Source organism: Aethalodelphis obliquidens, unplaced genomic scaffold (genome assembly GCF_003676395.1).
Source record: "Aethalodelphis obliquidens isolate GAN/ISIS:26980383/991018 unplaced genomic scaffold, ASM367639v1 scaffold90, whole genome shotgun sequence".
Classification (NCBI taxonomy): domain Eukaryota; kingdom Metazoa; phylum Chordata; class Mammalia; order Artiodactyla; family Delphinidae; genus Aethalodelphis; species Aethalodelphis obliquidens.
The window spans coordinates 1,831,961-1,844,995 of record NW_020838034.1 but is presented as its reverse complement, the minus strand read 5'-3'; the positions used below and the strand labels follow the sequence as shown (position 1 = coordinate 1,844,995).

Here is a 13,035-nt window from a genome sequence, read left to right as displayed (position 1 = left end):
GCTAAAGTGACTCCCAGGAGATTTTAAGGGTGCCCTCTTTTCGCCACCTTCATTTTTTGCTTTTCCCCTTTTGGGACAGAAATTAAAGACTAAGACGTTCAAAAACAACTGCATGTATGAGGGGAAATAGACAGTGACTGCCCATATCCAACGAAAGGATTGGAAAAGACATAAGACACTAAGTTTACACCTGAGGCTGATCCTTGGCACAGAGACAGCCTACAGCAATCAAAATAACAAAAAACAGCAAACTGGATGGAGAATCTTTAATTTCCAGAGTTACTACATTATTCAACTCAAATGTCCAGTGTTCAAAAAAAAAAATCACAAGGAATACAAAGACAAAAGAAAGTATTGTCCATTCAAAGCAAAAAAATAATTCAGTAGAATCTGAACCTAAAATGGACTTAATGGCAGATACATTAGACAAAGACTTTTAAAAATCTGCCCTAATCATGCTCAAAGAGCTAAAGGAAATTGTCATGAAAAAAACTTTCTTTCATGAGAAAGTCATGAAAATGATGTTGGAACAAAATGGAAATATCAGTAAAGAGATAGAAAGCCTAAAAAGAAACCAAAAAGGAATTCTGGAGCTGAAAAGTACAGTAATTGAAATGAAAAACTCACTAGATGGATTCAAAGGCAGGTTTGAGCAGGCAGAAGAAAGAAACAGTGAACTTGAAGATGAGGACAATGTAAATTATCAAGCCTGAAGAATAAGAAAAAGATTGAAGAAAAGAGAGCCCTAAGTGACCCGTGGGACACCATCAAGCAGAACAACCATATGCATTGTGGATGTTCCAGACGGAGAAGACAGATACAAAGAGGCAGAGAGAATATTTAAAGAAATAATGGTTGAAAATTTACCAAATTTCGTGAAAGATGTGAATATAAATATCCAGGGGGAAAAAAATAAAATCCAGGAAGCTTCCCAAACTCCAAGTAAGATGAACTCAAAGAGACACATACCAAGACACGTTATAATCAGACTTTCAAAAGACAGAGAAAATCTTGGAAGCAGCACGAGACAAGCAAATCATCACATACAGTAGATCCTCAATAAGAAAGTTTGCAGATTCCTTATCAGAAATTTTGGAGGCCAGAAGACAGTGGGCCAGTGTATGCAACATGCTAAAATGATTCCTGTGTGTGGCAAAACTATCCTTCAAAAGTGAGGAAGAAATCAAAACATTCCCAAATAAACAAAAGATGACGGAATTTGTGAGTACTAGACCTACCCTGCAAAAATGCTCAAGGGTCTCCTGCAAGTTGAAATGAAAGGACCCTAGACAGTACTTCATGCCATATGGATAAATAAAAAATCTTAATAAAGGTAAATACATGGGCAATTATAAAAGCTAGAATTTTGTTACAGTGGTTTGTAACTGTACTTTTTGTTTTCTACATAATTTAGGAGACTAATGCATTTAAAGGAATTATTAGTTTATTTTTTGTGCACACAATTATAAAGGTGTAATTTTGTGATACTGAAAGGAGTAGAAAGAGCTGTAAAGGAGCAGAGTTTTTATATGTTAATTGAAGTTAAGCTGCTATAAATAAAATTATAGTGTTATAACTTCAGGATGTTCAGTGTAATCCTCATGATAACCACAAATGCAGTAGCTACAGACATGTACAAGAGGAAATTAAGAAGGAATTTAAACATTTCACTCCAAAAAATTAAATACTATAGAAAACAGGAATTCAGGCAGTGAGGGACAAAAAGCTATAGGGCATATTGAAAACAAATTGCACAATGACAGAGGTAACTCCCTCCTTATCAATAGGCAAATAGATTAAACTCTCCAGAAGTGAATGGAATTCAACATGATTTATAATAAAAGCTCTCAGCAAAGTGGGTAAAGGAATGTACCTCAACATAATCAAGGCCATATGTGACGAGCCAACAGGTGGAAGTTTGAAAGCTTTTCCTTTAAGATCAAGAAGAAAACAACGATGCCCACTACTACCACCTGTATTCAACATAATACTGCAAGTCCTACCTAGAGCAGTTAGGCAAGAAAAAATAAAAGTCATCCAGTTGAAAAAGAAGAAGTAAAACTGTCTCTATTTGCGGATGAAATAATATTATATATAGAAAACGCTAAAGACTCCACCAAAAAACTTTTGAAACTGATAAATGAATTCAGTAAAGTTGCAGGAGACAAAGTCAAACATAAAAATTAGTTGCGGGGACTCCCCTGGTGGTCCAGTGGGTAAGACTCCATGTTCCCAATGCAGGCGGCCTGGGTTCAGTCCCTGGTCGGGGAACTAGACCCTACATGCCGCAACTGAGTTCACATGCTGTGACTAACAATCCCGCATGCCACAACTAAAGATCCCGCATGCCTCAACTAAGACCCAGCGCAGGCAAATTAAATAAATAAAAATATAAATAAATGAATAGTTAATAAAATGCTTATTTTTTAAAAAATCAATTGCATTTCCATACGCTAATAACTATCAAAATTTTTTTTAAATCCTGTATGCAATAGCATCAAAAAGAATAAAATACCTAGGAATAAATTTAACCAAGGAGGTGAAAGACTTGTACACTGACAACTGTAAGATACTGATGAGAGAACTTAGAGAAGTCACAAATAAATGGAAAGATATTCTGTGCTCATGGATTTGAAGAGTTAATATTGTTTAAATGTCCATACTACCCAAAGCATCCTACAGATTAAGTGCAATAAAAATTAAATTCCAATGGCATTTTTCACAGAAATAGAACAAATAATCCTAAACTTTTTGTGGAACCACAAAAGACCTCGAATAGTCAAAGCAGTCTTGAGAAAGAAGAACAAAGTTGAAGGCATCACACTTCCTGATTTCAAACTGTATTACAAAGCTGTAGTAATCTAAACAGTATGATATTGGCAGAAAAACAGATTCATAGATGAATGGAACAGAATAGAGAGACCAGAAATAAACCCATGCATGTATGGCCAATTTATTATAGAGGAGCCAAGAATATACAACGGGGAAAGGGCAGTCTCTTCAATAAAGGGTGTGGGTAAACTGGATAGCCACATGCAAAAGAATGAAACTAAACCACTATCTTTCAACATACACAGAAATCAACTTAAAGACTTGAATGTAAGACCTAAAACCATAAAACTCCTAGAAGAAAACAGAGGGTAAGCTCCTTGACATCACTCATGGCAATGATATTTTTTTGGTTTTAACACCAGGAGGAAGGCACTAAAAGCAGAAATGAACAAGTGAGACTAGTCAAACTAAAATGTTCCTATACAGCACTGAAAACCCTAAACAAAATGAAAAGACAACCTATAGAATGGGAGAAAATATTTGCAAATCTGATAAGGGGTTAATCTTCAAAGTATATAAGGAAATCAAACAAGTCAGTTGCAAAAAAAAATCCAATTAAATATAGGCAGAGAATCTGAATATACATCTTTTTTTATTCAATATTTATTTATTTGGGTACACCAGGTCTTAGTTGCAGCAGGCGGGATCTTTAGTTGCAGCAGGCAAACTCTTACTTGCAGCATGTGGGATCTAGTTCCCTGACCAGGAATCGAACTTTGGCCCCCTGCATTGGGAATGTGGAGTCTTAGCCACTGGGCCATCAGGAAGGTTCCTGAATATATATCTTTTTAAAGAAGACATGCAGGTGGCTAACAGGTACATAAAAAGGTGCTTAATGTCACTAATCATCAGGAAAATGCAGGTCAAATGCACCTCATAGAATGGCTGTTATCAAACAGACAAGAAGTAGGAAGTGTTAGGAAGTGAAAAAAAGGAAACCCTTGTGCACTGTTGGTGGGAATGTAAATTGGTGCAGCCACTATAAAAAACTGGAGGTTCCTCGGAAATTTAAAAATAGAACTGCCATACAGTCCAGCGATTCCATTTCTGGGTATTTATCTGAAGGAAGTGAAAACACTAACTCAAAAAGATATCTGTACTCCCATGTTCATTGCATGATTATTTACAGTAGCTAAGACATGGAAACAACCTAAGTATCCATCAGTGTGGATGAATGGATAAAGAAAATGTGTATATCTACAATGGAATATTATTCAGCCATAAAAATGAAGGAAATACTGCCATTTGCAACAACATGAATGGGCCTTGAGGGCATTATGCTAAATGAGAAATCAGGAAGACTAGTACCACATGACCTCACTCATGTGCAGAATCTTTAAAAAACAAACAACAACTGTTAGATACAAATTGGTGGTTGCCAGAGTTAAGGGTTTGGAGGCTTGGAAAAATGGGTGAAGGTGGTCCAAATAAAATAAGACATGAGGATGTAATGTGCAGCATGGTGGCTATACTTAATACATTGTATAGTTGAAACTTGCTAAGAGAGAGAATCTTTTATATATATATAAATTTATTTTATTTTATTTATTTTTATTTTATTTATTTTATTTTTGGCTGCGTTGGGTCTTCGTTGCTGCACACGGTCTTTTCTCTGGTTGCGGCGAGCAAGGGCTACTCTTCGTTGTGGTGTGTGGGCTTCTCATTGCAGTGGCTTCTCTTGTTGTGGAGCACGGGCTCTAGGCATGTGGGCTTCAGTAGTTGTGGCCCGCGGGCTCTAGAGCGCAGGCTCAGTAGTTGTGGCACACGGGCTTTGTTGCTCCACGGCATGTGGGATCTTCCCAGACCAGGGCTCGAACCCGTGTCCCCTGCATTGGCAGGTGGATTCTTAACCACTGCACCACCAGGGAAGCCCAAGAGAGTGAATCTTAAAGAGCTCATCACAAGAAAATAATTTGATACCATGTGTGGTGATAGATGTTAACTAGACTCATTGTGGTGATCATTTTGCAATATATACATATAATGAATCATCATGTTGTACCTGAAACTATTATAATATTTTATCTCAATTACACCTCAATTTTTAAAATAGATTGGCAGAATAGAGTAAAAACACATGATCCAACTATATACTGTGTATAAGAGATTCAATTGACATCCAAAGACACAAACAGGTTGAAAGTATGGGAAAAGATATTTCATGTAAATAGTAACCAAAAGAGAGCACGAATGGCTAAAATAGACTTTAAACCCAAAAAGGTTACAAGAGACAAAGAAGGACATGTGTTTTTTAGAAAGGTTCCACAAGAAGATACAAAAACTGTAAGCATTTACACACATAATGACAGAACCTCAAAATATATGTAGCAAAAACTGACAGAATTGAAGGGAGAAATAAACAATTCTGCGATAACAATTGGAGACTTCAATACCCCACTCAGTAGTGAATACAACAAACAGAAAGATGATAAGTAAGGAACAGAGGACTTAGCACAATAAACCAACTAGATCTAAAAGATATTACAGACTACTCCACCCAACAACAACAGCATTTATATTCTTCTCAAGTGCACGTGGGACATTTTCCAGGGCAGACTATATGTTAGGCACAAATTAAGTCTCAATAGATTTTAAAAGCCAGATATCATAGAAAGTATCTTTTCTGTCCACAATGGATGAAGTTGGAAATCAGTAACATAAAGGAAATTGGAAATTTTACAAAACCAGTTGGTCAGAAAAGAAATCACAAAGGAAATTAGAAAATACTTAGATATGAATGAAAATGATAACACAACATACCAAAACTTATAGAATGCAGCAGGAACAGTGCTAAGTAGGAAGTTTATAGGTATAAATGCTTACATTAAAAATCAAGAAAGAGCTCAAATCAGCAACCTAACTTTACAACTTAATGACCTAGAAAAAGAACAAACTACACCTGAAGTTAACAAAAGGAAGGAAATAATATAGAGCAGAGATAAATGAAATAGAGAATAGAAAAACAAGAGAGAAAATCAATGAAACCAAAAGTTGGTTCTTCAAAAAGATAAGCATAGTCAACAAACCTTGGGACTTCCCTGGTGGTGCAGTGGTTAAGAATCCGCCTGCCAATGCAGGGGACATGGGTTTGAGCCCTGGTCTGGTAAGATCCCACATGCCATGGAGCAGCTAAGCCCATGCACCACAACTACTGAGCCTGTGCTCGAGAGCCCGCAAGCCACAACTACTGAAGCCCGTGCACTGCAACAAAGAGTAGCCGCCGTTCGCCGCAACTAGAGAAAGCCCACGCACAGCAATGAAGACCCAACGCAGCAAAAAATAAATTAATTAAAAAAGAAAAGAATCCACCTTCCAATCCAGAAGTTGCAGGTTGGGGAACTAAGCTCCTATGTGCCACAACGAAGACCATGTGTGCTGCAACTAAGACCCAACTCAACAAAAAAAATAAATAAGAAAGAAAATAATTTTTTTTTAAACTAGATGGACAAAGAAAAAGGCACCCAAATTACTAAACTCAGAAATGAGATGAGGGACTTCCCTGGTGGTGCCATGGGTAAGACTCCGTGCTCCCAGTGCAGAGGGCCTGGGTTCTATCCCTGGTCAGGGAACTGGATCCCACATGCTGCAACTGAAAGATCCCACGTGCTGCAACTAAGACACAGAGCAGCCAAATAAATAAATAAATGTTTAAAAGACAAATGAAATGAAAGTGGGGACATTACTACCAATTCTGCAGAAATGAAAAAGATTATGAGAGTACTGTGAACAGATGTACACCAAAAAATTGGATAATCTTGTTGGAATGGACAAATTTCTAGAAACACAAAACCTACTAAGACTAAATCATGAAGAAATAAAAAATCTGAATAGACGTGTAACTAGTAAGGATATTGAATCAGTAATCAGAAATCTCCCAACAAAGAAAAGCCCTTGACTTGATGGTTTTACTGGTGAATTCTACCAAATTAATACCAACCCATCTCAAACTTTTCCAAAAAATTGAAGAGAAGGAAACACCTCCTTACTCACTGTATGAAGCCAGCATAACCCTGATACCAAAGCTTGGTGAAGACCCTACAAGAAAACTAGATACCAATACCTCTTATGAACATTCATGCAAAAGTCCTCTACAAAATACTAGCAAACAGAATTCAACAGCATATTAAAAGGATTATGCACAATGACCAGGTGGGATTTAATCCTGAAAGGCAAAGATGGTTCAGCATATGAAAATTGATCAGTGTGATACACTACATCAATAAAATGAAGGGGAAAAGAAATCACATGATCATCTCAGTTGATGCAGAAAAAGCATTTGACAAAGTTTAACACCCTTTTATGATAAATGTACTCAACAAGGGCTTCCCTGGTGGCACAGTGGTTAAGAATCCACCTGCCAGTTCAGGGGACACAGGATCGAGCCCTGGTCCAGGAAGATTGCACATGCCACAGAGCAACTAAGTGCGTGTGCCACAACTACTGAGCCTGCGCTCTAGAGCCCACGTGCCACAACTACCGAAGCCCACGTGCCTAGAGCTCGTGCTTCACACCAAGAGAAGCCACCGCAATGAGAAGCCCACACGCCTCAATGAAGAGTAACCCCCATTCACTGCAACTAGAGAAAGCCCACGCACAGCAACAAAGACCCAACACAGCCAAAAATAAATATAAATGAAATAAATAATTTTTTTTTAAGTACTCAAAATAGGAATAGAAGGACTACGTGAACATAATAAAAGCCATATATGAAAACCCACAGCAAACATGATACTCAATGGTGAAAGACTGAAAGCTTTTCCTCTATGATCAGGAACAAGACAAGGATGCCCACTTTCTTCACTTCTATTCAAAGTAATATTGGAAATTCTAGCCAGAAAAATTAGACAAGAAAGAGAATATAAAAGGCATCCAAATTGGAAAAGAAGAATAAAATTTTCTCTATTTGTATATTGTACGGTCTCTTGCAGTTGCGTTTCTATATACAGTGGGAAATCTGAAAAGGAAATTACAAAACCATTTCCATTTGCAGTATCATGAAAAAGAATGAAGTACTTAGAAATTAACTTAATCAATGAGGTGAAAGAATTGTACAATGAAAGCTATAAAACATTGCTAAAAGAAATTAAAGATATAAATGAATGGTAACACATCCCATGTTCATTAGAAGATTTAATATTGCTAAAATGTCAGTATTGCCCAAAGTGACCTACAGATTCAATGCAATCCCTATCAAAATCCCAAAGACTTCTCTTTTTTTTTCAGAAATAGAAAACCCATCTTATAATTCATATAGAATCTCAAGGGACCCCCCCCAAATAACCAAAACAATCCTAAAAAAGAACAAAACTGGAGGACTCACACTTTTTTATTTCAAAACTTACTACAAAGTTATAGTAATCAAAGCAGTATGGTGTAGGCATAAAGACAGGCACATAGACCCATGAAATAGAGTAGAGAACCTTGAAATAAACCTTCACATATTTGGTCAAATGATTTTTTTTACAACTGTGCCAACACCATTCAGTGGAAAAGGGATATAGTCTTTTCAGCAAATGGTGCTAGGAAAACTGAATATCCACATGCAAAAGTATGAAGTTGGTCCCTTACCAAACACCATATACAAAAATTAATTCAAACCAGTCAAGGACCTAAATGTAAGACCTAAACCAATAAAAGTTGAAGAAGAAAACATAGAACAAAAGTTTCACAGCAGTGGACTTGGCAATAATTTCTTGGATATGACACCAAAGGCACAGGTAACCAAAGAAAAAATAGACAAAGTGTACTTCATAAAAAATTTTAAAAGACACTATTCCGGGCTTCCCTGGCGGCGCAGTGGTTAAGAATCCGCCTGCCAGTGCAGGAGACAGAGGTTCGAACCCTGGTCCGGGAAGATCCCACATGCCACAGAGCAGCTAAGCCCGTGCGCCACAACTACTGAGCCTGAGCTCTGGAGCCCACAAGCCACAACTACTGAGCCCGTGTGCCACAACTACTGAAGCCCGTGTGCCTAGAGCCCATGCTCTGCAACAAGAGAAGCCACCGCAATGAGAAGCCCACGCACCACAATGAAGAGTAGCTCCCGCTCACCCCAACTAGAGAAAAGCCCACACGCAACAACGAAGACCCAACACAGCCATAAATAAATAAATAAATAAATTTATTTTTTAAAAAAAGAAGACACTATTCCCAGAGTAAAAAGGCAACCCACAGAATGGGAGAAAATATTTGCAAGTCATTTATCTTATAAGGTATTAATATCCAGAATATATAGAGAACCCTGAAACTCAACAACAAAAAGACAGCCCAATTCAGAATGGCCAAAGGGCTTGAATATACATTTCTCCAAAGATTGTACAAATGGCCAATAAGCAAATAAAAAGATGCTCAACATCACTAATCATTAAGGAAATGCAAATCAAAACTATGAGATACCACTTCACACCCTCAGAATGGCTACTGTGAAAATAACAGAAAACAATAAGTGCTGACGAAGATGTGGAGAAAGAGGAACCCTTGTGCTCTCTTGAGAATCTAAAAATGGTATAGCCACAGTGGAAAAGGGTAAGGAGGTTCCTCAAAAAGTTAAAAATAAAATTACCCTATGATCCAGCAATTCAGCTTCTGAGTATATACCCAAAAGAATTGAACGTAGGTTCTCAAAGAGATATTTGCATCCCCATATTTTAATTTTTATTTATTTTTGGCTGCGTCAGTCTTAGTTGCAGCACATGGGATCTTTTGTTGCGGCACGCGGGCTCTTCATTGTGGCGCACAAGCTTCTCTCTCGTTGCGGCACGCGGGCTCCAGAGTGTGTGGCTCTGTAGTTGCAGCACGCAGGCTCTTCACTGTGGCGCATGGGCTTAGTTGCCCTGTGACATGTGGGGATCTTAGTTCCCTGACCAGGGATCATACCTGCGTCCCCTGCATTGGAAGGCAGATTCTCAACCACTGGACCACCAGGGAACTCCTTTTTTTAAAAAAATATTTATTTATTTATTTGTTTGTTTGTTTGTTTATTTAGGCTGCTGACCAGGGATCAAACCTGCATCCCCTGCATTGGAAGGCAGATTCTCAACCACTGGACCACCAGGGAACTCCTTTTTTAAAAAGAAATATTTATTTATTTATTCATTCATTCATTTATTTAGGCTACACCGGGTCTTAGTTGCAGCATGTGGGATCTTCGTTGTGGCATATTTAGTTGCAGCATGCGGGATCTTAGTTGCAGCATGCATGTGGGATCTAGTTCCCTGACCAGTGATTGAACCTGCGCCCCCTGCATTGGGAGTGCAGAGTCTTACCCACTGGACTACCAGGGTAGTCTCTGCACCCCCATATTTTATTAACATTATTCATGGTAGCTAAAATATGGAGGCAACCCAGGTGACCGTAATAGATGAAGGAATAAGGAAAATGTGGTTTTTACATACAATGGAATTATTATTCACCCTTTAAAAGGAAGTTTTGCAGTGTGCTACAACATGGATGAACCTTGAGGACATTATGCTAAGTGAAATAATCCAGGCACAAAATGAAACATACTACTGTATGATTCCACTTATATGAGATACTTACGAGTAGTCAAAATCATAGAGACAGTAGAATGGTGGTTGTACGGGGCTGAAGGGAAGAGGGGTTGGGAGTTATTGTTTAATAGGTATAGAGTTTCAGTTTTACAAGATGAAAAGAGTTATGGGATTGTATGGTGGTGATAACTACACAACAATGTAGATGTTCTCTCTTTTTTTTTTTTTTTTTGGCCATACCACACGTGGCATGTGGGATCTTAGTTTCCCGACCTGGCATTGAACGCACACCCCCTGCAATGGAAGCGCAGAATCTTGACCACTGGCCCACTGGGGAAGTCCAATGTGGATGTTCTTAATACCATTAAACTGTACAGTTTTAAATGGTTAAGATTATAAACTTTGTTACATGTGTTTTAACATAGTTAAAGAAAATAGAATAATATGAACAACTTTCTATAACGGTGTCCACTATCACCACCTCTGTTTCACTTCATGAAACATTAGTCACCTAGGAATAGATTTAATGAAAGTTTGTAGACCTCTATACTGAAAACCACCAAACATTATTGGGGAAAAGGACAATTAATGGAGAAATATGCCATATTGATGGGTTAGAAATCTCAATATTTTTGAGATGTCAGATCTTACCAACTTGATCTAAAAATTCAAATCCAATCAAAATCCAATTTTTATGGAAATTGACTGGCTGATTCTGAAACATATATGTAATTGCAAAAGACCTAAAAAAGGTAAGATAATCCTGAAGAACAAAATTTAAGGACTTAAACTACCGATTTCAAGACTTACTGTAAAGATACGCTAATTAAAACAGTACGTATTTGCTTGGGCTAGATTAATAGACAAATGGAATAGAATAGAGAGTCTGGGCAAAGACCCATAAATGTACTGTCACCTGATTTTATGACTAAGGTTTCACTGTGGATCAATGAGGAAAGGATGGGGACTTCCCTGGTGGTTCAGTGTTAAGAACCCGCCTTCCAATGCAGGGGACATGGGTTCAATCCCTGGTCGGGGAACTAAGATCCCGCATGCTGCAAGGGCACCTAAGCCCACGTACCACAGCTGCCGAGCCCGTGCACTCGGGAGCCTATGCGCCACAACTAGAGAGCCCACATGCTGCAATTACTGAGCCAGTGTGCCACAACTACTGAGCCCGCACACTCTGGAGCCCATGTGCCACAACTAGAGAGAAGCCCGCGTGCTGCAATGAAAGTTCCCACATGCCACAACGAAGATCCCACCTGCTGCAACTAAGACCCAACACAGCCAAATAAATAAATAAATTTTTTTTTTAATGAGGAAAGGATGGTTTTTTAATAAGTGGTGCTGAGTCAGTAGGCTCCTACATCAGTCCACACACACAAATTAATCTAAGATGAATCTTAGACCTGAATATCACCATTGAAACAATCACCTTTCTAGATGGAAAAATGGAAGAATATTTTTTTATTGATTTTTTATTGAAGGATAGTTGAATTACCTGTACACTGCTGTACAGCAAAGTGACTCAGTTATACATATATATACATTCTTTTTCATATTCTTTTGTTATGGTTTATGACAGGGTATTGAATATAGTTCCCTGTGCTGTACAGTAGGACCTCATTGTTTATCCATTCTATATATACCAGTTTGCATCTCCTAATCCCAAACTCCCAATCTAGCCCTCTTCCACTCCTTTACCCCTTGGCAACCATCAGTCTATTCTCTGTGTCTCTGACTCTGTTTCTTAGATAGGTTCATTTGTGTCATATTTTAAATTCCATGTATAAGTGATATCATATGGTATTTGTCTTTCTGACTTACTTCACTTAGTATGATAATCTCTAGTTGTATCCACGTTGCTGCAAATAGCATTATTTCATTCTTTTTTATGGCTGAGTAGTGTTCCATTGCATATATATACCACATCTTCTTTATCCATTCATCTTGTCAGTGGACATTTAGGTTGTTTCCATGTCTTGGCCATTGTTAATAGTGCTGCTATGAACATAGGGGTATATATATCTTTTCCTTTTTTTTTTTTTTTTTGGCTGTGTTGGGTCTTTGTTGCTGCGCGCAGGCTTTCTCTAGTTGCGGTGAGTGGGGGCTACTCTTCGTTGAGGTGTGCAGGCTTCTCATTGCAGTGGCTTCTCTTATGGCGGAGCACAGGCTCTAGGTGCGTGGGCTTCAGTAGTTGTGGCTCACGGGCTCTAGAGCAGAGGCTCAGTAGTTGCGGCGCACAGGCTTAGTTGCTCCGCAGCATGTGAGGTCTTCCTGGACCAGGGCTTGAACCCGTGTCCCCGAATTGGCAGGCAGATTCTCAACCACTGCGCCACCAGGGAAGTCCTTAATCCCCTGATTTTTAATGCAACTTAATTGCTATGTGACTGTGAACAAACTCTGTAATACACAAATACCTCATGTATAAATAGGGATTATAATACCTATCTCATAAGGTTGTTCTGAGAATTAAGGAGATAACCTGTTATGATTGTGGCACAGTGGTTAAGACTTTGAAGCCAGCCTGCCTTAATTTGAAACTTGATTCCCCCAGTTGTTAGCTGTGTGACTTTGGGCAAATTTCTTACATTCACTGTTCATCAGCTTCTTCATTTAGAAAATGGGGGTTATAATACTACCTTTTTAAATATAGTTGTTAGGAGGACTAAGTAAGTTATAACTAATATAACAAGCACTCTGAAAGACA

The 13,035-nt window shown here is 38.3% G+C and overlaps 1 protein-coding gene across 4 annotated transcripts in view; it reads left to right on the top strand.

Annotated features, from left to right (window-relative positions):
- Nucleotides 1-13,035, top strand: part of ASH1L (ASH1 like histone lysine methyltransferase) — a 213,130-nt gene that overhangs the window by 177,776 nt on the left and 22,319 nt on the right. The gene's annotated exons all lie outside the window — the stretch shown is intronic.